This window comes from Schistocerca cancellata, chromosome 8, assembly GCF_023864275.1.
Source record: "Schistocerca cancellata isolate TAMUIC-IGC-003103 chromosome 8, iqSchCanc2.1, whole genome shotgun sequence".
NCBI lineage: Eukaryota > Metazoa > Arthropoda > Insecta > Orthoptera > Acrididae > Schistocerca > Schistocerca cancellata.
In genome coordinates, this window is record NC_064633.1 from 435197599 (window position 1) to 435223468 (window position 25870).

Below are 25870 nucleotides of genomic sequence, written 5' to 3' on the forward strand. Positions count from 1 at the left end.
GAAAGCAAGGGGAAACTACAGCTGTAATTTTTCCCGAGGACATGCAGCTCTACTGTATGATTAAATGATGATGGCGTCCTCTTGGGTAAAATATTCCGGAGGTAAAATAGTCCCCCATTCGGATCTCCGGGCGGGGACTACTCAAGAGGACGTCGTTATCAGGAGAAAGAAAACTGGCGTTCTACGGATCGGGGCGTGGAATGTCAGATCACTTAATCGGGCAGGTAGGTTAGAAAATTTAAAAAGGGAGATGGATAGGTTAAAGCTAGATATAGTGGGAATTAGTGAAGTTCGGTGGCAGGAGGAACAAGACTTTTGGTCAGGTGATTACAGGGTTATAAATACAAAATCAAATAGGGATAATGCAGGAGTAGGTTTAATAATGAATAAAAAAAATAGGAGTGCGGGTTAGCTACTACAAACAGCATAGTGAACGCATTATTGTGGCCAAGATAGACACAAAGCCCATGCCTACTACAGTAGTACAAGTTTATATGCCAACTAGCTCTGCAGATGATGAAGAAATAGATGAAATGTATGACGAGATAAAAGAAATTATTCAGGTAGTGAAGGGAGACGAAAATTTAATAGTCATGGGTGACTGGAATTCGTCAGTAGGAAAAGGGAGAGAAGGAAACATAGTAGGTGAATATGGTTTGGGGGGAAGGAACGAAAGAGGAAGCCGCCTTGTAGAATTTTGCACAGAGCATAACTTAATCATAGCTAACACTTGGTTCAAGAATCATGAAAGGAGGCTGTATACATGGAAGAAGCCTGGAGATACTGACAGGTTTCAGATAGATTATATAATGGTATGACAGAGATTTACGAACGAGGTTTTAAATTGTAAGACATTTCCTAGGGCAGATGTAGATTCTGACCACAATCTATTGGTTATGAACTGCAGATTGAAACTGAAAAAACTGCAAAAAGGTAGGAATTTAAGGAGATGGGACCTGGATAAACTGAAAGAACCAGAGGTTGTAGAGAGTTTCAGGGAGAGCATAAGGGAACAATTGACAGGAATGGGGGAAAGAAATACAGTAGAAGAAGAATGGATCGATGTACTTGAGGACAATATTATGGAAATGGAAGAGGACGTAGATGAAGATGAAATGGGAGATAAGATACTGCGTGAAGAGTTTGACAGAGCACTGAAACACCTGAGTCGAAACAAGGCCCCGGGAGTAGACAACATTCCATTAGAACTACTGATGGCCTCGGGAGAGCCAGTCATGAAAAAACTCTACCATCTGGTGAGCACGATGTATGAGACAGGCGAAATACCCTCAGACTTCAAGAAGAGTATAATAATTCCAATCCCAAAGAAAGAAGGTGTTGACAGATGTGAAAATTACCGAACTATCACTTTAGTAAGTCACAACTGCAAAATTCTAACGCGAATTCTTTACAGGCGAATGGAAAAACAGGTAGAAGCCGACCTCGGGGAAGATGAGTTTGGATTCCGTGGAAATGTTGGAACACGTGAGGCAATACTGACCTTACGACTTATCTTGGAAGAAAGATTAAGAAAAGGCAAACCTACGTTTCTAGCATTTGTAGACTTAGAGAAAGCTTTTGACAATGTTGACTGGAATACTCTCTTTCAAATTCTGAAGGTGGCAGGGGTAAAATACAGGGAGCGAAAGGCTATGTACAATTTGTACAGAAACCAGATGGCAGTTATAAGAGTCGAGGGGCATGAAAGGGAAGCAGTGGTTGGGAAAGGAGTGAGACAGGGTTGTAGCCTCTCCCCGATGTTATTCAATCTGTATATTGAGCAAGCAGTAAAGGAAACAAAAGAAAAATTCGGAGTAGGTATTAAAACTCATGGAGAAGAAGTAAAAACTTTGAGGTTCGCCGATGACATTGTAATTCTGTCAGAGACAGCAAAGGACTTGGAAGAGCAGTTGAACGGAATGGACAGTGTCTTGAAAGGAGGATATAAGATGAATATCAACAAAAGCAAAACGAGGATAATGGAATGTAGTCGAATTAAGTCAGGTGATGCTGAGGGAATTAGATTAGGAAATGAGACACTTAAAGTAGTAAAGGAGTGTTGCTATTTAGGGAGTAAAATAACCGATGATGGTCGAAGTAGAGAGGATATAAAATGTAGACTGGCAATGGCAAGGAAAGCGTTTCTCAAGAAGAGAAATTTGTTAACATCGAATATAGATTTAGGTGTCAGGAAGTCGTTTCTAAAAGTATTTGTATGGAGTGTAGCCATGTATGGAAGTGAGACATGGACGATAACTAGTTTTGACGAGAAGAGAATAGAAGCTTTCGAAATGTGGTGCTACAGAAGAATGCTGAAGATAAGGTGGGTAGATCACGTAACTAATGAGGAGGTATTGAATAGGATTGGGGAGAAGAGAAGTTTGTGGCACAACTTGACTAGAAGAAGGGATCGGTTGGTAGGACATGTTCTGAGGCATCGAGGGATCACAAATTTAGCATTGGAGGGCAGGGTAAAAATCGTAGAGGGAGACCAAGAGATCAATACATTAAGCAGATTCAGAAGGATGTAGGTTGCAGTAGGTACTGGGAGATGAAGAAGCCTGCACAGGATAGAGTAGCATGGAGAGCTGCATCAAACCAGTCTCAGGACTGAAGACCACAACAACAACATACATAATATTTTAAGGTCTCTATTACATTATGGGCTTTACATATATGATAAAATGATTACTTGTACAAAAAAGGAAAATATATTTTTACAAATATATCATTATCTTAACTCTACATTTGTATTTTATCAGTCTTTTCGTTTTGTGCTGCGGCAGTTTCTGTGTTTAACGATCCACACTGAAATACTGGAAGGCGTCGACTCATTTGTATGGGAGTCACAAATCATGAGAGAAGCACTCTAACTTGCGATTCCGGGTCTTACATGTTGACATTGTCATCATGGAGTGGTACTTTTTACCGATGATGATGACTCTGGTTTGCTGCATGAACAGTGAAGTCTTGGTACTCCTTTGCTGTCACACCTGGGACGGTATGGCTGTTCGATAATTGTAGTTGACTACCGACGATCGTCAACCATTATTGTGCTGTGAAGTCTTGGTAATTCACACCTGGTTCGGTATGGCGTTTGATGATGTGGCAGGGAGAATACTGTTCATTTTGCTGAATCTGTTTCTAGATAATGTTGATTGGTACTACTTAATATTCCGTTTGCCATTCACCTGTATTTGTTTGACGATTCAAGGTTAATTTTTGGAGAGGTGGTTGTGGTAGTTGCCATGCCTCAAAGTTCATGGAGAGACGTTTGTACCAATTTGCTTTGTAGGATAGGAGAGAAAGGTATCTTGCTGTCTTCTGCCTTTCTTCATCTTGCATCTTCTGTTCTTCTCTTCTTTCTTGCATTCGTCTGTTCTTCTTGGGCTAGGAATATGTGAATTTTAGTGTAGGAGTGATAGAGGATTTGTAGGATGTGACTGCCTTTCCAAATGTTACTTGATGAGTTTGTAGATCTTAGTAATTTTTTGTACCTTCATTGTCGTCTGGTCATATTATGATTCTCCCCACACTCTTCCGTTGTGTAGCAGTGTTGTGACATATTAAATGTACGTGCTGTGCATTGTCCTCCTGAAGTCGAACCTGGTTGCAACCTGCATTTCGAATGTGTTGTTGGTCTTCATGTTGTTGTTATTGCCTTAAGTGCTTTCTCAACACATCGGTACCCCTTCCGTCGCTATCTCGAAGCATCTGGTGTTAAGGGAGCTGGTGATTGGTGTTGGTGGCGATGTCCCTTTTTTCGTGTAGAGAAATTTATTACTATGTTTTGTTCCACACAAACAACTAGAGATTTTGACTCTGTACAATACAATGTTTATAAAAATGAAGAAAATTATTGTTTATTTCTCATATGATACTTTAATTAAAGCATATATCTATCATTTTTATAGCCTACCACTTCTTCATTCTTTTCATTGTTGTGTACCATTTATTGTTTGTGTGCATGCTGTAGTGTACTTGATAATACAAGAGATTGTTAGTGTGTATTGAGTCTCTTTTTCTTTCAATTAATGTGTTGTTTTGTTGATTCTTAATTTATTTTTTGACTAAGTGGTTAGTACACGATTTGCGATTGCCCCTCTGTCTCTTTCTCTTTCTTCTCTTTTACCATTTCTTTCATTCACATTCCTTTAGTTGGCTCACGTGGTAGATGCAAATACTTTTACCTGTTCTTTTTCATCGTTCAAAGTTTGAGCAAAATAAAGTATTACATCTATTGTCACGAAGACTTGTGGTATGCAAATATGAACCTTACGCTCATTAATGAAATTTACACCGATTATCATATCAGCCGTAAGTTTTGGTATGATTATAAAATTGTTTTCAAACTCGTAATCTTGGCAATTGTTTGAAAGACGTGTTTCGTATTTCACCTGTGTTGTATTTTTTCCTAAGACTCCAAAAACACTTATCCTTTTTGTCCTTAAAATCGGTAATTCTTTCTCTCTATTGCACCTTTCAAATAGTCTTTCTGACATAGCCGTCACTTGACTCCCACTATCTATGATTGCTTGTGTCGTGATTTCACCAATGTTTACCTTTAATATGGGTTGTGTAATTGTGGATGTTACGATTTCCTCTTCTTGCATGAAATCCTCTGCTATAGATTCATAGCTTAACCTGTGTATAATTGTACCTTCCCTTTGTGTTTGTGTTTGCTTTGGTGAGCAAAACCGTTTGTGACCTATCTACCTCTTTTCGTCTGTTTTCGAGCTCCTGTCTCTCCTTTTCCTTCATTTCCAAACATTCCCGAATGTACTATCTCTCTATCTCCTCATAGTCACCCGTGTTGTATACATTATACGTCTCCTGTGTTCGTGGCGTCTGTGCTAGGTACGGTTAACAATTCTTAATCGCTTAATTCTTTAATACACGGAAGTGGTGGCAGTTCATCTTCGCTTTCAGAATTTTCCCATTCTATGCTGTTTTCCCAGGCTATGTAGCGTAATTCACGTTTATCTGGTGCTGACTCTTTATCCGAAATTTTTGTAAGTCCCTGTTTGTCTGAATTTTGGCTATTTTCAGTTTTTTTCTAATTTTTATCTAGCTACTTCCAAAACATGAATGTCCTTTTTTGATTGTTTTAATGAATGGACGTCAGTTCGCCTAACCTACTCCGGATTTTACCGTCTATCTTTACGTTTTTCTGGATTTGGTGGCCTAATTTCTATTTCTGGTTTCCCCTTGCTGTGTTGTTCTTGTCTTTGTGGACCATAATTTCCTCGGTAATTATTCGCGCCCTGGTCTAGCCAGTTGCTGTTTCTAACATCGTGACCTTTTTCAAAGTACCCTTGACCGTTGGAATTTTGATTCCTAAACCCATATCCGCCACTGTATGAGTGTCCATTACCGTTCCTATTTCGGTACCAATTATTCTGGTTATCGTTTCTATGCCAATTGTATCCATTTTGCCACTATCCTTGTCTGTTAGATTGCCTGAAATTAATTATTATTAAATTAATTATTATTATTGGAATAATCGTTCCTAGTCCTATCCTTTTGCCGTTCCCTTTGCTTTCTTTCTTCTTTCACCTCGTCCTCTTTAAACATAAATTGAAGTTCCCTTAAAACCACTTTGAATTCTTCGGTATTTTCATTTCTTCCTAATGTCTCTTGTTGATACTTTACCGGTAGTTCCATTCTACGTAGACGTATCAGCTCTCTGTTACTGTATGGTCTGTCTCGGCATTGATCCTTTTTGTCCATAGCATCAAAGAATTTTACCAAGCTTTTCCCTCCTGAGTTTTCATATGGTGTCATCTTAAGTAACTCGTATTTAATTTTGTTTTGCGCCTCCTTAGACCAATATCTTTCGAGAAATGCTGTTCTGAACTGAAGGTAAGACGTACAGGTAGCCGTGATCTTTTGCATCACCTCTGCTACTGTCCCTGACATGTGTGCACAAATGAAGTCAAGTTTGTGAGCTACGCTCCAGTGGTTTGGTAAGCCTACTTAAAACTGATCGATGAATGTGCGTGCATGCAAGCTACCGCCTTCTTCCTTCAAATGTTGACATTTTCTAACTTTAAGGAAGTGGTCTGCATCATATCTACTCATAAATCCGGTTTGTGGCTGATTCATGGACTCAAATAATCTCCCACCGCTTGTGTCGTCTGGCTTATTCTCTGGTAGTCTACTGCCTGTCTGCCTATTCTCAATTTCCTGACTCATATCCGCGTCTTATCTTATCATTGGTGAACAAAAGTGTTGTTCGTGTGTTTCTACTCTCGTCGTTCGCGGTATATTAACTGTGCTGCTATTGTGTTATTGGATTTAGTGGTTCAGCTGCCTGTCTTTCGATTGGTATCGGCTGAATGTATGTGTTCTGTTTTTCTAGAAACTGTGTCTGGTCCTGTGGCATGTCATGTATTACTTTTATCGGGGTTTTCTGTTTCGATTTCTGCGCGAGTGTTACGTCTAGCCTTGGATCTACTTGAACTTTCTTAGACGGCGCGTGTTCGTGTACTGAATTAATGCTTAACGTGTCAGTGGTTTCGCTACAGGTGTAATCGGTCTCGATCTTTTCTTTAATAGTTTGTACCAACTCTGTTCGAAGCTTTTCAAACTGATCATCGTTTTTAAGTTCTATTTTATTGATCTGCTGATCATATTTTTTCAGTGCAACCTTTGCGACCTTGCTTTGAATTGCTTGTTCTTCCGAAATTTGTATTGCTGTTCGAGTGGCTATTTTCGTAAAACGTTCCAACTTTTTGTCAACGTTTACGATGTCCAATTGGACCTTGTCCACGTCAGTGCGTAATTGCTACTGATCTTGTGTTAGTACCTGAATTCTTTGTCTAGATTGTTTCGCGTCTTTGTTTATCTGAGTGATCTGACTATCAATTCTGGCGATCCCTTCTTCCATCTCGATTTTAACCTGTTGGATCTGTGTCTTAATAGCCTGATTATCCTGTTTCAATTCCTAATACTGTTTTGTCAATTGTGTATTAATATCCTGATTCTGTTTCGTCGTACTAGCGTTCATATTTTGTAACATCTCCATGATCGCGTTCTGTCTTGTAACACTACCTTTTGCTGAACTATGTAGTCTCCATCTAATGTTTTCTACTCGGTTTATCATTGAACCATTACGTGGCGCAAACCACTCCGCATTCTGTCCTCTCTGTTGTACATGTCTTGTGTTTGCAGGTAAAGTTGCGTCTGTTATGGAACCTTTTCGTGGCGCTCGTAACTCCGCAAAATTCTGTGTCTGTTGTTGGGGCATATTTAGAATGTGTACGATAGGTTCGACGTATTCTAAATGTTCCCCCTCTTCCTCACTGTCTATTTCTCTTTGAACGTTAGCTAACTGGCAGTTCATTGACGCGTATTTTTTCCCTGAATATGCGGCAAACAAACGCGTTTCCTGTGCTCGTTTCGCTTCTAATCTTTGCAATTTCATACTTGGGCTGTCTATTTCTGGCTCAGAAAGTGCCCTACCTGGAATTTCATTTTCTGCAAATTCGATGTTCTCGTCCCTTTGATTCCCATCTGTGTGATCTTTCTCAATTTTATCCCAGTCTAACTGAGCCTGCTGATTCTGCAGCTCCCCGACTGTCCTATTCTATGATTCACCGTCTGTCCTATTCTCAGGTTCTCCTTCTGTCCTCTTCTCAATAACCTCGTTTACTTGCTGTCTATCTGGTTCATTCTCCCCTATCTTGTCTACTTTCTGTCTCTCACATAAGCTTTTGGCTTGTGCTGTCGTTACATGGAAATTCTTTCAACACACCACAACCCTATCTACAAAACTGTATGACCACTTACTAGTTAGTTGAAAAAACAACAACAACAACAACAACAACGTCGTGACTTCTCGGCTAATGGTCTGTCTGCTCTGCTACAGTCTCCAATCTCTACCTGTGCGCTTGCAAAAGGAGAAAAATGTTATTTCATAAGTCTAACTTATATGACGCTGCGTCACACTGTGTCTCTGAGTCACCCTTCGTCTGTGCCTATCAAGTGAAAATCCTAGGCCGTAACAGCTACACAAAAATCGTAAAAAAATGCTGAATTTTCCAACACAATAACACACGCCCTTTTCCCTACAATCCTGCTTTCTTCACTATCTGTATCTATTCGGATCCCAATCTTTGCAAATAGCTATTTCATGCTTGAAAGAAAGTTCTTCAAAGTGCTACTGCTGTGACCTGCCGTATCTAACTATCCTGACACTTTACTATCTTGGTAGCTTACCTATTTTACCTATCCTGGCAGGTTGCCATTTTCTGTGAGCGAACGTGTGGGTGCTATTCTGCCATTCTGCACAACGTATTAATCTGAGATGTACCCTTTACCCTGTGGCTCCTGCAAGGTGCAATTTCCACTCCCACACTACTACAGAGTCAGACAGACGCTCCTAACGTTCTAAAGAGAAATGCTTGATAAACTTTCAGCATTACATATCTTCTAGAGTCGTCTGCTGTAAGGAAATGACACCAAAATCCACAAAATTTCTTACATAACTAGTGGGATACTTGGGTACTTGGGTACTCATAAATTCGCTTGTAGGCGTCTAATTATAACTCTGTCTGTTCACACCACACAGTAAGTGTGGTGGCCAACACAGTGAACAACGCTTCATCGCAAGGACTCAATACAGAGTCGCACTCCAATTTGCTCTCGACATAGGTGCTCTCCCAGTGAAGTACTGAGGAGAGTCTTGCTCCTTGCTCTTTGATAACATGTATGAGCGCACACGCTCTCGTTACGTGCTCTCGCTCCAAGAGTGACAACAGAACAGCACCTCTCCATGCCAGATGTGAAGGGGTATATCTTTTGGTCTCTTCCATTACTCCTTCACCTCAAGGCGTCAGGAATATTGTCTGCCAATCAGCATTGCACTTCTTAAACGGGAGAACGACATTTCGTTTAAGGCGACCAATCCAGAAATCTGTAGCATCGGCCTTTGTCGTTTGCTGTCTCCCTGTGAAAACCTCTGAAACTGCGTGCTATGTTTGTAAAGAATGCATAGGCTGGGCACTCCCACACAATGTTGCGGAATTTCCTTTTAAGCCGAACATGGGGTCGTTCTACCTTTCACTCGGGCAAACCCTGTCTGCTCTCTCGAACTAAAAGCTTTTGTGATCATCGTGTCTTGAATGTGTATGTGTACGCCAGCCTCAAGTATTTCAATCTCGGTGCACAATTACGATTTACTTGTTATTTGCATACCCTTTACATGAATTCACACAACCTTGACTTTATCTCATCGAGTTTCGGCTCGAATGAAGCGTATTGATGTGTGGAATATGATTGTGAGGGCAGAATATGGAACAAATGAAGGTCAGGAGACCACGATGTCTTACAACCCTCATCAACAAGTTTATACAACTACCGCCACTGCCAACAATAGTCATAATAACAGTAATAATAGTAATAATAATAATAATAATAATAAGCCTCAGACAAGTGCTGTCATGATCGGGGACGACACTTGAACCTTACGTCCGTCCACAATGGTAACGACACTGCTAGCCACACGGAAAATGATTTAAATCCAGATAGCTTCCTGTAACCACTCTAGAAGAAAAACAAAGACAGAGAATGAGATGGTCAGATAAAGTCAACCGACACCTCATGTTTTGTTTTTATCAAGCAACAAACTTAGGAACCAACACAACTGGATACAGACCGCAAGTATAAACAACATTTATTACCAGATACCCAGAATTAAAATTTTTAACAGAACAACGACTAGCTAATCAGATCCATGTCATAATCAAAAATAACAGGATACCACAGTCAGAATTAGAAAGCATCAAACAACAAGAACAACAAATACTGGTACAAAATAATGTGCAATCAGAACAAGAAGAAAATACAGTAATGGACTCAAATATCCCAGAGCAAACAAACAAAGAACACACATCAATTAAACAATTACAGGAAAACGAAATCTCAAGACAGCCACCAGAACAAGCAAAAATAGAATACGAAGTGACACACATATTAGATACAGAACAAAAATTTCAGGTGACATGTATAGAATACAAAGACACAAATACAGACATTGGAACATTCTTGCATAGACCACCAAATAACCCACAAGTCGAAAAAATAGTAACAACTATCAACACATTCAAACACAACAAAATAAATTAAAAGATAACTATTGAAGAGCTACAACTGCTAGTTTATATAGGAACACTCACTACACTAAATATACACACTAGGCAAAGATTAGATCCAACCAACACGCAGAAGAAACCCACAAAACCAGCGTGGTAATACAGGCAACACATCAGAATAGAAAAACTGAGAAAAGACATCAGACAGCTATCACAATTTATAAGAAATGAAATATCAGACAAGAAAAGAACAAGGTTAGTTAAAATCTCACAAGAAGTGATAGAGCAATTAGATGAGAAGAAGCAGAAATTATAAGCATTGGCCAAACGACTTGGAACATACAAAAAAATATGAAAATAGAAGGAAACAAACCAAACATTCAACTCAAACCAAAAGAAATTTTACCAGACAATAGATAACACACACATTAAAATATACAATCCACCAAACGTAATACACATGGAACACTTTTGGAGCAACATATGGTCAAACGCTGTACAACATAACAGACATGCACGGTGGATACAAGCAGAAACAGAAACATACAAGTTGATACCGCAAATGCCTGAAGTGATAATTTTGCAACATGAAGTCACCCAACCAATTAATTCTATGCACAATTGGAAAGGCCCTGGAAAAGGTAAAATAGCAGATTTCTGGCTAAAGAAGTTCACCTCAACTCATTCACTTCTAACTAAATTATTTAACAGTTACACTGCAGACCCATACACATTCCCTGATATACTTACACAAGGAATAACTTATCTCAAACCTAAAGATCAAGCAGACACAGCCAACCCAGCAAAATATGGCCCCATATCATGCCTACCAACAATATACAAATTATTAACTTCAGCCATTACACAGAAATTAATGACACATACAACACAGAGCAAAATTATAAATGAAGAACCAAAAGGCTGCAGCAAAGGAGCATGAGGATGTAAAGAGAAACTGCTAATAGATGTAGAGGTGACATATCAAGCTAAAACTAAACGAAGGTCGCTACACTACGCATACATTGATTACCTAAAAGCTTTTCATAGTGTACCCCACTCATGGTTACTACAAATATTGGAAATATGCAAAGTAGATCCTAAATTGATACAGTTCCTAAACATACTAATAAGAAATTGGGAAACCACACTTAATATCCATACAAATTCAAATAATTTCACATCACAGCCAATAAGGATTAAGTGTGGAATATACCAAGGAGACGCATTAAGTCCTTTCTGGTTCTGCCTTGCTCTGAATCCACTATCCAACATGCCAAATAATACAAATTATGGATATAATATTGCTGGCACATACGAACACAAAATCACACATCTACATCTACATCTACATCTACATTTATACTCCGCAAGCCACCCAACGGTGTGTGGCGGAGGGCACTTTACGTGCCACTGTCATTATCTCCCTTTCCTGTTCCAGTCGCGTATGGTTCGCGGGAAGAACGACTGTCTGAAAGCCTCTGTGCGCGCTCTAATCTCTCTAATTTTACATTCGTGATCTCCTCGGGAGGTATAAGTAGGGGGAAGCAATATATTCGATACCTCATCCAGAAACGCACCCTCTCGAAACCTGGCGAGCAAGCTACACCGCGATGCAGAGCGCCTCTCTTGCAGAGTCTGCCACTTGAGTTTGTTAAACATCTCCGAAACGCTATCACGGTTACCAAATAACCCTGTGACGAAACGCGCCGCTCTTCTTTGGATCTTCTCTATCTCCTCCGTCAACCCGATCTGGTACGGATCCCACACTGATGAGCAATACTCAAGTATAGGTCGAACGAGTGTTTTGTAAGCCACCTCCTTTGTTGATGGACTACATTTTCTAAGGACTCTCCCAATGAATCTCAACCTGGTACCCGCCTTACCAACAATTAATTTTATATGATCATTCCACTTCAAATCGTTCCGCACGCATACTCCCAGATATTTTACAGAAGTAACTGCTACCAGTGTTTGTTCCGCTATCATATAATCATACAATAAAGGATCCTTCTTTCTATGTATTCGCAATACATTACATTTGTCTATGTTAAGGGTCAGTTGCCACTCCCTGCACCAAGTGCCTATCCGCTGCAGATCTTCCTGCATTTCGCTACAATTTTCTAATGCTGCAACTTCTCTGTATACTACAGCATCATCCGCGAAAAGCCGCATGGAACTTCCGACACTATCTACTAGGTCATTTATATATATTGTGAAAAGCAATGGTCCCATAACACTCCCCTGTGGCACGCCAGAGGTTACTTTAACGTCTGTAGGTGTCTCTCCATTGAGAACAACATGCTGTGTTCTGTTTGCTAAAAACTCTTCAATCCAGCCACACAGCTGGTCTGATATTCCGTAGGCTCTTACTTTGTTTATCAGACGACAGTGCGGAACTGTATCGAACGCCTTCCGGAAGTCAAGGAAAATGGCATCTACCTGGGAGCCTGTATCTAATATTTTCTGGGTTTCATGAACAAATAATGCGAGTTGGGTTTCACACGATCGCTGTTTCCGGAATCCATGTTGATTCCTACATAGTAGATTCTGAGTTTCCAAAAACGACATGATACTCGAGCAAAAGACATGTTCTAAAATTCTACAACAGATCGACGTCAGAGAGATAGGTCTATAGTTTTGCGCATCTGCTCGACGACCCTTCTTGAAGACTGGGACTACCTGTGCTCTTTTCCAATCATTTGGAACCTTCTGTTCCTCTAGAGACTTGCGGTACACGGCTGTTAGAAGGGGGGCAAGTTCTTTCGCGTACTCTGTGTAGAATCGAATTGGTATCCCGTCAGGTCCAGTGGACTTTCCTCTGTTGAGTGATTCCAGTTGCTTTTCTATTCCTTGGACACTTATTTCAATGTCAGCCATTTTTTCGTTGGTGCGAGGATTTAGAGAAGGAACTGCAGTGCGGTCTTCCTCTGTGAAACAGCTTTGGAAAAAGGTGTTTAGTATTTCAGCTTTACGCTTGTCATCCTCTGTTTCAATGCCATCATCATCCCAGAGTGTCTGGACATGATGTTTCGAGCCACTTACTGATTTAACGTAAGACCAGAACTTCCTAGGATTTTCTGTCAAGTCGGTACCTAGTATTTTACTTTCGAATTCACTGAACGCTTCACGCATAGCCCTCCTTACGCTAACTTTGACATCGTTTAGCTTCTGTTTGTCTGAGAGGTTTTGGCTGTGTTTAAACTTGGAGTGAAGCTCTCTTTGCTTTCGCAGTAGTTTCCTAACTTTGTTGTTGTATCACGGTGGGTTTTTCCCGTCCCTCACAGTTTTGCTCGGCACGTACCTGTCTAAAACGCATTTAACGGTTGCCTTGAACTTTTTCCATAAACACTCAACATTGTCAGTGTCGGAACAGAAATTTTCGTTTTGATCTGTTAGGTAGTCTGAAATCTGCCTTCTATTACTCTTGCTAAACAGATAAACCTTCCTCCCTTTTTTTATATTCCTATTAACTTCCATATTCAGGGATGCTGCAACGGCCTTATGATCACTGATTCCCTGTTCTGCACTTACAGAGTCGAAAAGTTCGGGTCTGTTTGTTATCAGTAGGTCCAAGATGTTATCTCCACGAGTCGGTTCTCTGTTTAATTGCTCGAGGTAATTTTCGGATAGTGCACTCAGTATAATGTCACTCGATGCTCTGTCCCTACCACCCGTCCTAAACATCTGAGTGTCCCAGTCTATATCTGGTAAATTGAAATCTCCACCTAAGACCATAACATGCTGAGAAAATTTATGTGAAATGTATTCCAAATTTTCTCTCAGTTGTTCTGCCACTAATGCTGCTGAGTCGGGGGGTCGGTAAAAGGAGCCAATTATTAACCTTGCTCGGTTGTTGAGTGTAACCTCCACCCATAATAATTCACAGGAACTATCCACTTCTACTTCACTACAGGATAAACTACTACTAACAGCGACGAACACTCCGCCACCGGTTGCATGCAATCTATCCTTTCTAAACACCGTCTGTGCCTTTGTAAAAATTTCGGCAGAATTTATCTCTGGCTTCAGCCAGCTTTCTGTACCTATAACGATTTCAGCTTCGGTGCTTTCTATCAGCGCTTGAAGTTCCGGTACTTTACCAACGCAGCTTCGACAGTTTACAATTACAATACCGATTGCTGCTTGGTCCCCGCATGTCCTGACTTTGCCCCGCACCCGTTGAGGCTGTTGCCCTTTCTGCACTTGCCCGAGGCCATCTAACCTAAAAAACCGCCCAGCCCACGCCACACAACCCCTGCTACCCGTGTAGCCGCTTGTTGCGTGTAGTGGACTCCTGACCTATCCAGCGGAACCCGAAACCCCACCACCCTATGGCGCAAGTCGAGGAATCTGCAGCCCACATGGTCGCAGAACCGTCTCAACCTCTGATTCAGACCCTCCACTCGGCTCTGTACCAAAGGTCCGCAGTCAGTCCTGTCGACGATGCTGCAGATGGTGAGCTCTGCTTTCATCCCGCTAGCGAGACTGGCAGTCTTCACCAAATCAGATAGCCGCCGGAAGCCAGAGAGGATTTCCTCCGATCCATAGCGACACACATCATTGGTGCCGACATGAGCGACCACCTGCAGATGGGTGCACCCTGTACCCTTCATGGCATCCGGAAGGACCCTTTCCACATCTGGAATGACTCCCCCCGGTATGCACACGGAGTGCACTTTGGTTTTCTTCCCCTCCCTTGCTGCCATATCCCTAAGGGGCCCCATTACGCGCCTGACGTTGGAGCTCCCAACTACCAGTAAGCCCACCCTCTGCGACTGCCCGGATCTTGCAGACTGAGGGGCAACCTCTGGAACAGGACAAGCAGCCATGTCAGGCTGAAGATCAGTATCAGCCTGAGACAGAGCCTGAAACCGGTTCGTCAGACAAACTGGAGAGGCCTTCCGTTCAGCCCTCCGGAATGTCTTTCGCCCCCTGCCACACCTTGAGACGACCTCCCACTCTACCACAGGTGAGGGATCAGCCTCAATGCGGGCAGTATCCCGGGCAACCACAGTCGTAGTCCGATCGGGGGATGCGTGGGACGAGCTGGCCGTCCCCGACAAACCCCCATCCGGACCCCCACAGTGATGCCCATTGGCAACAGCCTCAAGCTGTGTGACCGAAGCCAACACTGCCTGAAGCTGGGAGCGAAGGGATGCCAACTCAGCCTGCATCCGAACACAGCAGTTGCAGTCCCTATCCATGCTAAAAACTGTGCAAAGAACGTCTGAACTAATCTACAGAGAGCGCAAACAAAACGACACAAAATTGAAGCGGTTATTAAAATACAAGATTGCCTAGTAAATGCAGTAATGCTGCCACTTGTGCACTGCTGACACACTGCTCGGCGGCGGAAGGAGACTACGCGATTTAACACTATTCGAGTACTAAAACGTGATGCTACAACTCTCAAATACTATAATACGCCCGAAATTTATGAATTAAACAATGCAAGTACCAAAAACACGCAAAGAAATTAAGAATTAAACTATGTAACAAATGAGTGAGCTAGGAGTATACGACTTGCTGCTGCAGCTGCTTATCCAACGGCGGCAGGGAGCACACTGACTGTGACCAACCGACACTGGCCGTTCAAAACAAAAACAGTTGACAGACGACTACGCGAATTTACACTATTCAGGTACTAAAACGCGATGCTACAACTCTCAAATACTATAATACGCCCGAAATTTATGAATTAAACAATGCAAGTACCAAAAACACGCAAAGAAATTAAGAATTAAACTATGTAACAAATGAGTGAGCTAGGAGTATACGACTTGCTGCTGCAGCTGCTTATCCAACGGCGGCAGGGAGCACACTTGCTATACATGGATGATCTAAAACTACTGGCAGCAACAAATCAACAACTCAACCAATTACTAAAGATAACAGAAGTATTCAGCAATTTGGAATAGACTAATGTAAGAAAAATAGCATAGTCAAGGGAAAACACACTAAACAAGAAGATTACATATTTGATAACCACAGCGACTGCATAGAAGCGATGGAAAAATCAGATGCCTATAAATATCTAAGATACAGACAAAAAATAGGAATAGATAATACAAATATTAAAGAAGAGCTAAAAGAAAAATATAGACAAAGACTAACAAAAATACTGAAAACAAAATTGACAGCAAGAAACAAGACCAAAGCTGTAAATACTAATGCTATACCAATATTGACCTACTCATTTGGAGTAGTGAACTGGAGTAACACAGACCCAGAAGCACTCAATACACTTACATGATCACAATGCCACAAATATAGAATACATCACATACACCACTTTTAACCAGACATATGCTCTGTGAAAGGAAAGAAAGAAATAATAATAATATAAATAAGGTGCATAACTTATCTGACAGAAGAAACAATTGTTTTTGTTTAATTTTGTTGTTTTGTTCGTAATTAAGTAGAGTTTAGGACAACAGCAAAATAATGTGCAAGATTTCTGAACTCCTCCTTTGCGCATTTTTGTGTAAGTGAGAGTTTTCGTGCTTCTCCATTGTTTTGGACAAATGTACGAGATCCCTAACGGATGTATTGGTTCACAAATTTACTTTAGGGATGCAAATTAGATATTCTTACGCTGCACCCACACAACAACTTGTGCTAACTGTACACTTCCTTGTTAAATATTCGCGTATATTCACACTTATTTGATTTCGTTACTCTCTCAATCCAAGGATCTCTTGTCGGAGGTTCTAGTTCCTTTGCGGCTAACTTTTCCGGGTAATTTAATTTTCTGTTTCCAGAATAAGATTTTCACTCAGCAGCGGAGTGTGCGCTGATATGAAACTTCCTGTCAAGTTAAAGCGCTGTGCCGGACCGGGACTCGAACTAGGGAATTTTGTCTTTCATGGGCGAGTGCTCTACCGACTGAGCCACCCAAGCATGACTCACGAGCCGTCCTCATAGCTTTACTTTTATGCTGGCATTTACAACAGATTCAACAATGTTGAAGTTCACACTGCATACGAAAGCCGATTCCCGCACAAAAAAAGCTAGCTCCAAACACAAAGTGCCGTTTGCGTAAATGATTACACTCAAGTAGTAATGTCTACAGACAGTGTCACTTGACTAGAATATAAATGAGGCGCTGAGATCCATAAGGGCGTAAAGTACATCGCCGTCGATCCTACATTTAAGAGAAGATGAGAGAAACCCGTGGCACAGCTTTCGTGAGTGTCCATACATACAAAGTGTGCCTATAGCACAGAAAAACCTGGGTCTCCATAAGATCAACAGAGTTCAGAAGCATTAATAAATGCTATAATTTCACAATCGATGGTGATGTATTTCAGTCTGTTATGTTTCTCAGAACCTCAAATGAATTACAGTATGATAATATTCATAGATTAATATACTGTAACTCATTCAGAAACCAACAAAATATCTTTACTGCCAGCACATCGTTAATATATACAGACGTCTGATTTAATTTTATTAAACTTTGTAGTGAGTAAATTAGCATATCTAGGTGTGTGCTATCATCTAGCAGGATTTATGCCGAGCGAATGGGGATAAAAGTGTGCCACAGTGTGCTATCACCTGGTGGCGCTGGTTTAAACTACTAATTGAGTGGCAAGAGCTTGCTGTGCACATCGTGAAGCGTGCACGTTGTTTACTGCACCTTGTTTAACAAATCGGCATGTATTTGTCGAATAAGGCAATTACATCATTCAAGCTGAAAATGCGCAGAAGCTCCTTAACACGTGCACAACTGAAGATGTGCTCGTAACCCTAGTGCCAAGTCTCACGGAGTCTCGAGAAGCAGTAGCACGGTAGAGATTACCACATCTACGTTTCATGTAACAGAATTCAAAGAAAAACAACCAACAAGTCCACAATCTGTCGAAAGTTAGGGTGATCATGTATTCTTACACAGCAGCCGCCACTGCTTATTTCTTACCAGCAACAGACAACTTAGCTGTGCTCTCTCTCTTTAACTGCGTAATGTAAAATGTTGAACTGCATATACCTGAAATAAATAACTACACGACAAACTACGTTACCACTTACTTTTGGCTGTGTTGCCAAACGAGAATTGTGCTACCTTTACAAAAATTCTACTGGCTTTCCGTGCAATAGTTCAAGATGAGACAGTGCAGTAGCGTTATGACTTGCTATCAGTCTGTGAGGAAAATCTTTAGTGAAATATTTGCAAATTAATTAAAAAGGTTCAATAAAATTAAAGAGAGATACTTTTAATAGCACATAACCGTCTCATATGGGCATGAAACTATGTCGTCTCTTACATTGTCATACTGAATGATCACTGTTACAGGCAAGCAGTATTTAAGTTACAAATTTCCTCTTTGGTTTCTCTACTAAATGATCTTAGCTAAAAGTGGAAGATTGTGAATAATAATTAGGATTCTGAACATATGACCCATAATTCGCCCTGGATGTCAGAACGTAGATACTGTTGAAGTAAATTGAATATTTACACTGCAATAATTACTCACTAGTGTTTGCACCAAAGAACTTTTATTACGTTACCTTTCTTCAAATGTGACGTCTGTCTACGAAATCATCTCAAAATCGTAGCCTATCTTCAGTCTCACCAGCGAGCACTTTGATAATATTCATTCTCTATTCAGCAAGTCCGTCATCTAAGCTCCTCTTTCTCGCAACTGAGTCACCATCTCTGTTGTCTACTCCTAATACAATCTCTGATATCCAAAGAGTAACATACCATTCATGTTTTCAGGAATCCAAATACGCTCAAAATGGCGAAGATTTCAAACAAAACTGCCATGTCTCACGACATGTAGATTTCATGACCCCCTTACCTGAAAGCAAACTGGCATACGTTATCAATGCCTGTTTAAGGACCACAAGGAAAGTATAAGGACTTACTTTGTCTTGTTATAAAATTAGGCCACTTATTTTCAAGCTACCGCCCTCCACTCTCCTTGGGGAACCGTGTTAATTGATGAAGGACAACCCCCCGTCAACCTCTCCTTGCTCCTCTTCCTCGTGGATTGAGGGTGAATGAACCACACTGTCTCTGTCTTCATTTGTTATAACTGTCACACCTAAGTGGGTTCGAATCACTCTGGAGCTGGACAACATAGGAAGAGGATCAGATGGTGTCTGTTTGTATGTAAAAAATAAATTTTATTACGTTAATACATGTCACTCTAGGACTATTTATTTATAACAGTTTTTGTTATTAGAGATACAGGTAGAGGACACCTAGACAGATATGTAATTACTCTCACTCATATATATTTCTCCCATTTTAACGTATTTTTCAACCATTTTTCGTACCTTCCCATACTTTTCGTATTATTCAGAATTTTACGCATTTCTCCACATTTCTCGTATATTTCCGTACTTTCCAAAATTTTATGTACTTTTCCATATTTTTCTTACTTTTACCACATTTTTATCCAGTTTTATAACTTCCATTCTACTGCTCTCGACATCTTGTCAACTTTACCTGGCAGCTATGTCATGTCAATTTCACGTCACGACGTCTCGACGTCATGATACTCTCTGCCAATCACAGTGCAGCATGTGTCCGATATATTTTAATCACTGCAAAACCAGTACTTCATCACCAGAGTGTGTGTTTGTCTGTGACATCATGGTGTATATGTTAGAAAGGAACGAGATTCCCCTACTGGTAGAAACAATGAAATCATAGGAAATTTTTTAAACACCGCAGTTTTTACCGAACTCCAGCCAGAGAAACTGTTTCTATAAGCAATACCACATGACAATTGATCGGTAAACCCTTGCCAAGCCAATAAATAACTTCATTGAGTGATATCATAATTTTACCATTGGATATAGAAATGTAATGAAAACTAAATTCTGATGCAGTCTATCAAAGATACTGTGTGTGTATGATAATCAGTACAGCGCTCTAACAACGTATCTAGAGGCATCACAGAGGGTCTAAGTTTCCTTCCAGAGATGTTATGGGTTTTTTCGAAATGTTTGTTAATTCAGATCTATTATCCGTGATGTTAACGGTTATTTCACATTGACCACAACATGAATCTGACAACAATACAGGTATTTCTCCTGCTGTGGGATATATATCTTGACCTGGTAAGACGTTTCTTTACAAGACCTGGTCAGCCGTTTGTTTACCTACCAGATTTCGATGGTGTTACAAGGACATTTGGACATTTAAAAAGATATTTTAAACTTAGCTGCACAACAGCAGCGGTTTCACGTAATAAAATTATAAACAGCCGACCAGTTGCAATGGATAAGAAATACACTCCTGGAAATGGAAAAAAGAACACATTGACACCGGTGTGTCAGACCAACCATACTTGCTCCGGACACTGCGAGAGGGCTGTACAAGCAATGATCACACGCACGGCCCAGTGGACACACCAGGAACCGCGGTGTTGGCCGTCGAATGGCGCTAGCTGCGCAGCATTTGTGCACCGCCGCCGTCAGTGTCAGCCAGTTTGCCGTGGCATACGGAGCTCCATCGCAGTCTTTAACACTGGTAGCATGCCGCGACAGCGCGGACGTGAACCGTATGTGCAGTTGACGGACTTTGAGCGAGGGCGTATAGTGGGCATGCGGGAGGCCGGGTGGACGTACCGCCGAATTGCTCAACACGTGGGGCGTGAGGTCTCCACAGTACATCGATGTTGTCGCCAGTGGTCGGCGGAAGGTGCACGTGCCCGTCGACCTGGGACCGGACCGCAGCGACGCACGGATGCACGCCAAGACCGTAGGATCCTACGCAGTGCCGTAGGGGACCGCACCGCCACTTCCCAGCAAATTAGGGACACTGTTGCTCCTGGGGTATCGGCGAGGACCATTCGCAACCGTCTCCATGAAGCTGGGATACGGTCCCGCACACCGTTAGGCCGTCTTCCGCTCACGCCCCAACATCGTGCAGCCCGCCTCCAGTGGTGTCGCGACAGGCGTGAATGGAAGGACGAATGGAGACGTGTCGTCGTCAGCGATGAGAGTCGCTTCTGCCTTGGTGCCAATGATGGTCGTATGCGTGTTTGGCGCCGTGCAGGTGAGCGCCACAATCAGGACTGCATACGACCGAGGCACACAGGGCCAACACCCGGCATCATGGTGTGGGGAGCAATCTCTTACACTGGCCGTACACCACTGGTGATCGTCGAGGGGACATTGAATCGTGCACGGTACATCCAAACCGTCATCGAACCCATCGTTCTACCATTCCTAGACCGGCAATGGAACTTGCTGTTCCAACAGGACAATGCACGTCCGCATGTGTCCCGTGCCACCCAACGTGCTCTAGAAGATGTGAGTCAACTACCCTGGCCAGCAAGATCTCCGGATCTGTCCCCCATTGAGCATGTTTGGGACTGGATGAAGCGTCGTCTCACGCGGTCTGCACGTCCAGCACGAACGCTGGTCCAACTGAGGCGCCAGGTGGAAATGGCATGGCAAGCCGTTCCACAGGACTACATCCAGCATCTCTACGATCGTCTCCATGCGAGAATAGCAGCCTGCATTGCTGCGAAAGGTGGATATACACTGTACTAGTGCCGACATTGTGCATGCTCTGTTGCCTGTGTCTATGTGCCTGTGGCTCTGTCAGTGTGATCATGTGATGTATCTGACCCCAGGAATGTGTCAATAAAGTTTCCCCTTCCTGGGACAATGAATTCACGGTGTTCTTATTTCAATTTCCAGGAGTGTATTTTACCTAGGTTTCGACAAATATAAATTGTCTTCTTCAGAAGGTAACAATTTTAAATTAGTCCTTACTAAATGGTCGGCTGTCAATAATTTTATTCATTTAAAAATAGCTTCTAGGATTTTCGATCCAAACTCACTGTAAGTTTCTTTTAAAACGATGGAAACGCAAGTGGCCAGTCTGAGAGAAACCGCTCTGAGCGCCGTATTCGAGGACAAGATGCATCTGGCGATCCCTGAAAGCTCGTTCACAGTTGCAGAAGTGGTACGTAAAAAATTTTCAGTGTTGGGAGAACTTTTTGAGAAGACTTCCAGATGCAATTTTCTTGAATAATTAAGACGTCAATCTCCGTTTGAGAAATAGTACAACCAAGCGGCAGTCCATAGTACATAATGAATTCTATTCACCTAGGCTCACCAGTGTACTCAAATATAGATAATACAATTCATGATCTTTAGAGGATCCCCGTGACAGTCAGAAACACAGCTGAATTTTGTTTTATGATGTCTTCTACGACGTGTATATACCGTGAAGAAATTTCACTTATTTTATGTGCATGGTGTAAAAGCACGTTATATTTTAAGCGTTTCCCAACAGATTATCATTTTTGCAACTATTTTCTATCGCAGTAATAAGTTACTCATTACTTTCAATTAATAAAATTCATATGCTTAAACGCTCAACTAAAAAACGAAACAAAAACCATGAATACAAAATGTAAATTAACAATTTAAAAGAATACAAGTAACGGGATATTTTAAATAGGCATGCTGAAAGTATCCTGACGGGGCGTTGTGTACAGCTTAGTTTCCAAAAATGACTATTCAGAAACCAACTTTATTGTACATAGTTGTATGTATTTTGAAAAGCTTTTTTATTTACGTTCTAACAAAAGTATTCAGTTTCCAAAGATAATTAATCGTGGTAGTATATTATATCGTCGTCATTCCATTCTACAGCTGATGGTTGTCCTTTTCGCAGTTGCGAATACATCTAATGCGTGATGCTGGGAGGCTAGTATGCAAAATTTTAGACTATCACAAAAGATGACTATACAATTTTCAAAGACATTAATTATATACCAACTTTTATTTGAAAATCATTTTCATATACCATCGTTTAAAAGATACTCCCTCTAAACCTAAAACGTCAGGCTACCCTTTGGGGCGTGTTTTACCCATTAAAAGGGAAACTGGACACAAACAAAAAATATGTGTCCTATTTGATCCGATCGAGTATCATTGCCTCCTCTATGTATCCGGTAGGTACAATTTGTTCTAAATCTTTGCCAGTAAGACAGTGAGACTTTCTAAAGATGTTTGGCCATACTCCGCATTCTCAGATTCAGTGTCACTAGAATTTTCCATTTTCTTGACACTAGCAAAAAGACCTCTAGGAAGGTACTATATCCCATACAGATTTGCTTACGAACAGACGGTCGTGCACCTACAGGCAGGCCACAGTAAAACTGTCAGCCTGGCTCTTTGGTAGTTCAAGTAATCGATTTCAAGGTAAATAATTAAAACTATAGGCATATTCCATCCTGCAAAGCACTTGAGAAGTAGCTGCCGCATTAAACTCTAAAGGAACCATGTCACTTCAATGGGGCTGCAGCATCACAATATAAACAGCCCAAGTAATGTAGATTTCTGACTGGTTACTACGGTGCTACAGTTTTATACTTCACATGGCCAAACTTTGGCATGCCATAGTGTAATGTTACTGGCTTCTGAAGAAGGCCAAATTGTGTTGGCTGAAACCTGGGTAAAATTGGTTTCTATTTGCAACTGAGGCTGACGTGTTACACTTTCAGTTATCACAGTTGCTGATCCGGCTGCACAATGTTAAAAATTCTTGCGTCACAATATCCTTATCGAAGGATCCTGTCGCCGTGGGTGTTAGCATTGTTAAAGGTTGTCAAGCACATCATCCTATAGCACGTCACATTGCAAAGTGTCGTTTCCTACAGCGAAATGTGTGTAAATGAACGCTCTGTGCGAAGGGATGGTTTCACTGACGCTCTTTATGACACCTGCTGAGGCCATTTGGTGTTCATTCTGATCAACGATGTGGCTGAAGGAAGAAAACCACGTGATCAGGACGGCAGTCGTCGCGGTTCTGACCTCCATTGCAGACGCGTCAAGAGGTGAGATTTGGGAAAGGGAAGGTACGACGACCCACCTATCGTTGGACAAGTCGACGGTGGGGTTGAGCAGAATTACACAGAAACTTGGTGTCAATGTGACACCATTAACCCACTTCATTTCTGAAATGAACTGCTGAACTCTGGCTTCTTTTTCGCATTTGTTAACACCTTGCTTTTTGAAGAGTCGCCGAAGCCAAGGGTGAGGTTCCAGAGACACAGCGGAAGGCTGTTGGTATCTTTGAGCCGCCTTTCAAACATCTGCGTCACAATGAAAGACAGTCGCCGAATTTCGAATAAGTGTCATTTTAATTCTGTTTTGAAGTAAATACAGGGTGTTCAGTAACAGCCTGAAAAGCTAGTAAACTTTTTGCAGGATAGTTTGCGCTGGAAAATAACAGTTAAGATATTGAGTCCGACTTCGGGGAACAAACAGAACAGCACAGAAGAATGAAAACGAAGACTGAAAGTCAATTAGATGACGGTAAGTTTGGCTTTAGTACAGGTAAATACAGCAGAGAGGCGGTTCTCATGATGCGTTTGTAAATGGAAGCAAAGCTGGAGGGAAATCAAAACATAGGATTCGACGACCAAGAAAAAGCGATCGATAGAGTAAAATAGTGCAAGGTCATCGAAGTTCTGGGAAAAAAAGTTTACAGATATCCAAAAACTAAGGGAGGATCATGAGATTTGAAGACGTAGAATAACGTAAGGCCTGGACGCAGTCTTTCGGCCTTACTGTTCAATCTGTTCTCATCAGAAGAAATGACGGAAATAAAATTCAAGAGTAGGATTAAAATTCAGGATGAAAGTATATGAGTGTTGAAATTCGTTGGCGACATTGTTATCCTCCATGAATCTGTAGGAAAGTTAGAGGATCTGTTGGATGAAATGAACAGTCTAACGAGAACACAATATGTACTGACAGTAAACCGAAAAATACTATGGTGATGAGATATAGCAGAAATAACATTAGCGTGAAACGTAACATCACAAAATTTTTACGATGTTAAGCTGGTCTCCTACTCTGGTAGCTTAATAGCCCACTACGGACGAATCAAGGAGGACACAAAAAGCAAACAGGGCACACCAGGCCAAGAGAAGACTTGCTACCATGAATTGGCTTTACTTACTACGAATCTCTTGAGTGCGAGGTCACAACTTCAATCTTTAGTAAGGCTCATTTGGTGATAGCAAAAACGACATTTAAGTGTTTAATGACACACCGTATGCGGTATTGACTCAACTCCTTTGGTACCTCTACTTTCCAAGGTGCTTTTCATGTGTACTTCCTCTTCAAATCCCGATTGGTCAGAGCTGAAAAAATTCCTTAATGAACGATGGGGTCAGTTTACTTATCTCAACTACAAATCTTGTGGCCAGTGATACAGTTCGCTGACCATCGTGAAGTCATGCTTTGTTTGAAATTTCGTTATCTTACAACTTCCAATTCTGTAGTACTGAAGTTATACAACCATCCACTGTTTCCCTTCAAAAAGTGTTTTTTCTAACAAGTTCTCCTTGTCTTCCCTTGAATATCCGTAGTTTTTCTTATGCACTACACGGTTATTATGCAGCGGGCGTATTTGAAAGCTCTTCATTTTTTTTTTACTATGCTGAGTATGATCTTCCATGTACATAATTATGTTTAGTACCTGCTTCTTGGACAACTAGTGTGCTTTACCACATTTCACCCGAGGCGGGGTTGTAGCTCCCTGTCCATCACGGATGACGAATTTCATGGCTCGACAACTGTTTCAATATCACTTTCACTTATTAAGCACGTACAGTCATCATTGCACTCCTCATGTCGTCTGTCAGCACAATCAAGCGTATACGACACCACACACGTAACTGAATCACATTGCAGAAACGAAAGAAACGGTAATATTTCGCCTGCCACTTCTTTCTCACTCTGCGAAATTCCTTGGGTTCCTTTCAGAATAAAATTCAATTTCGGCTACTGGT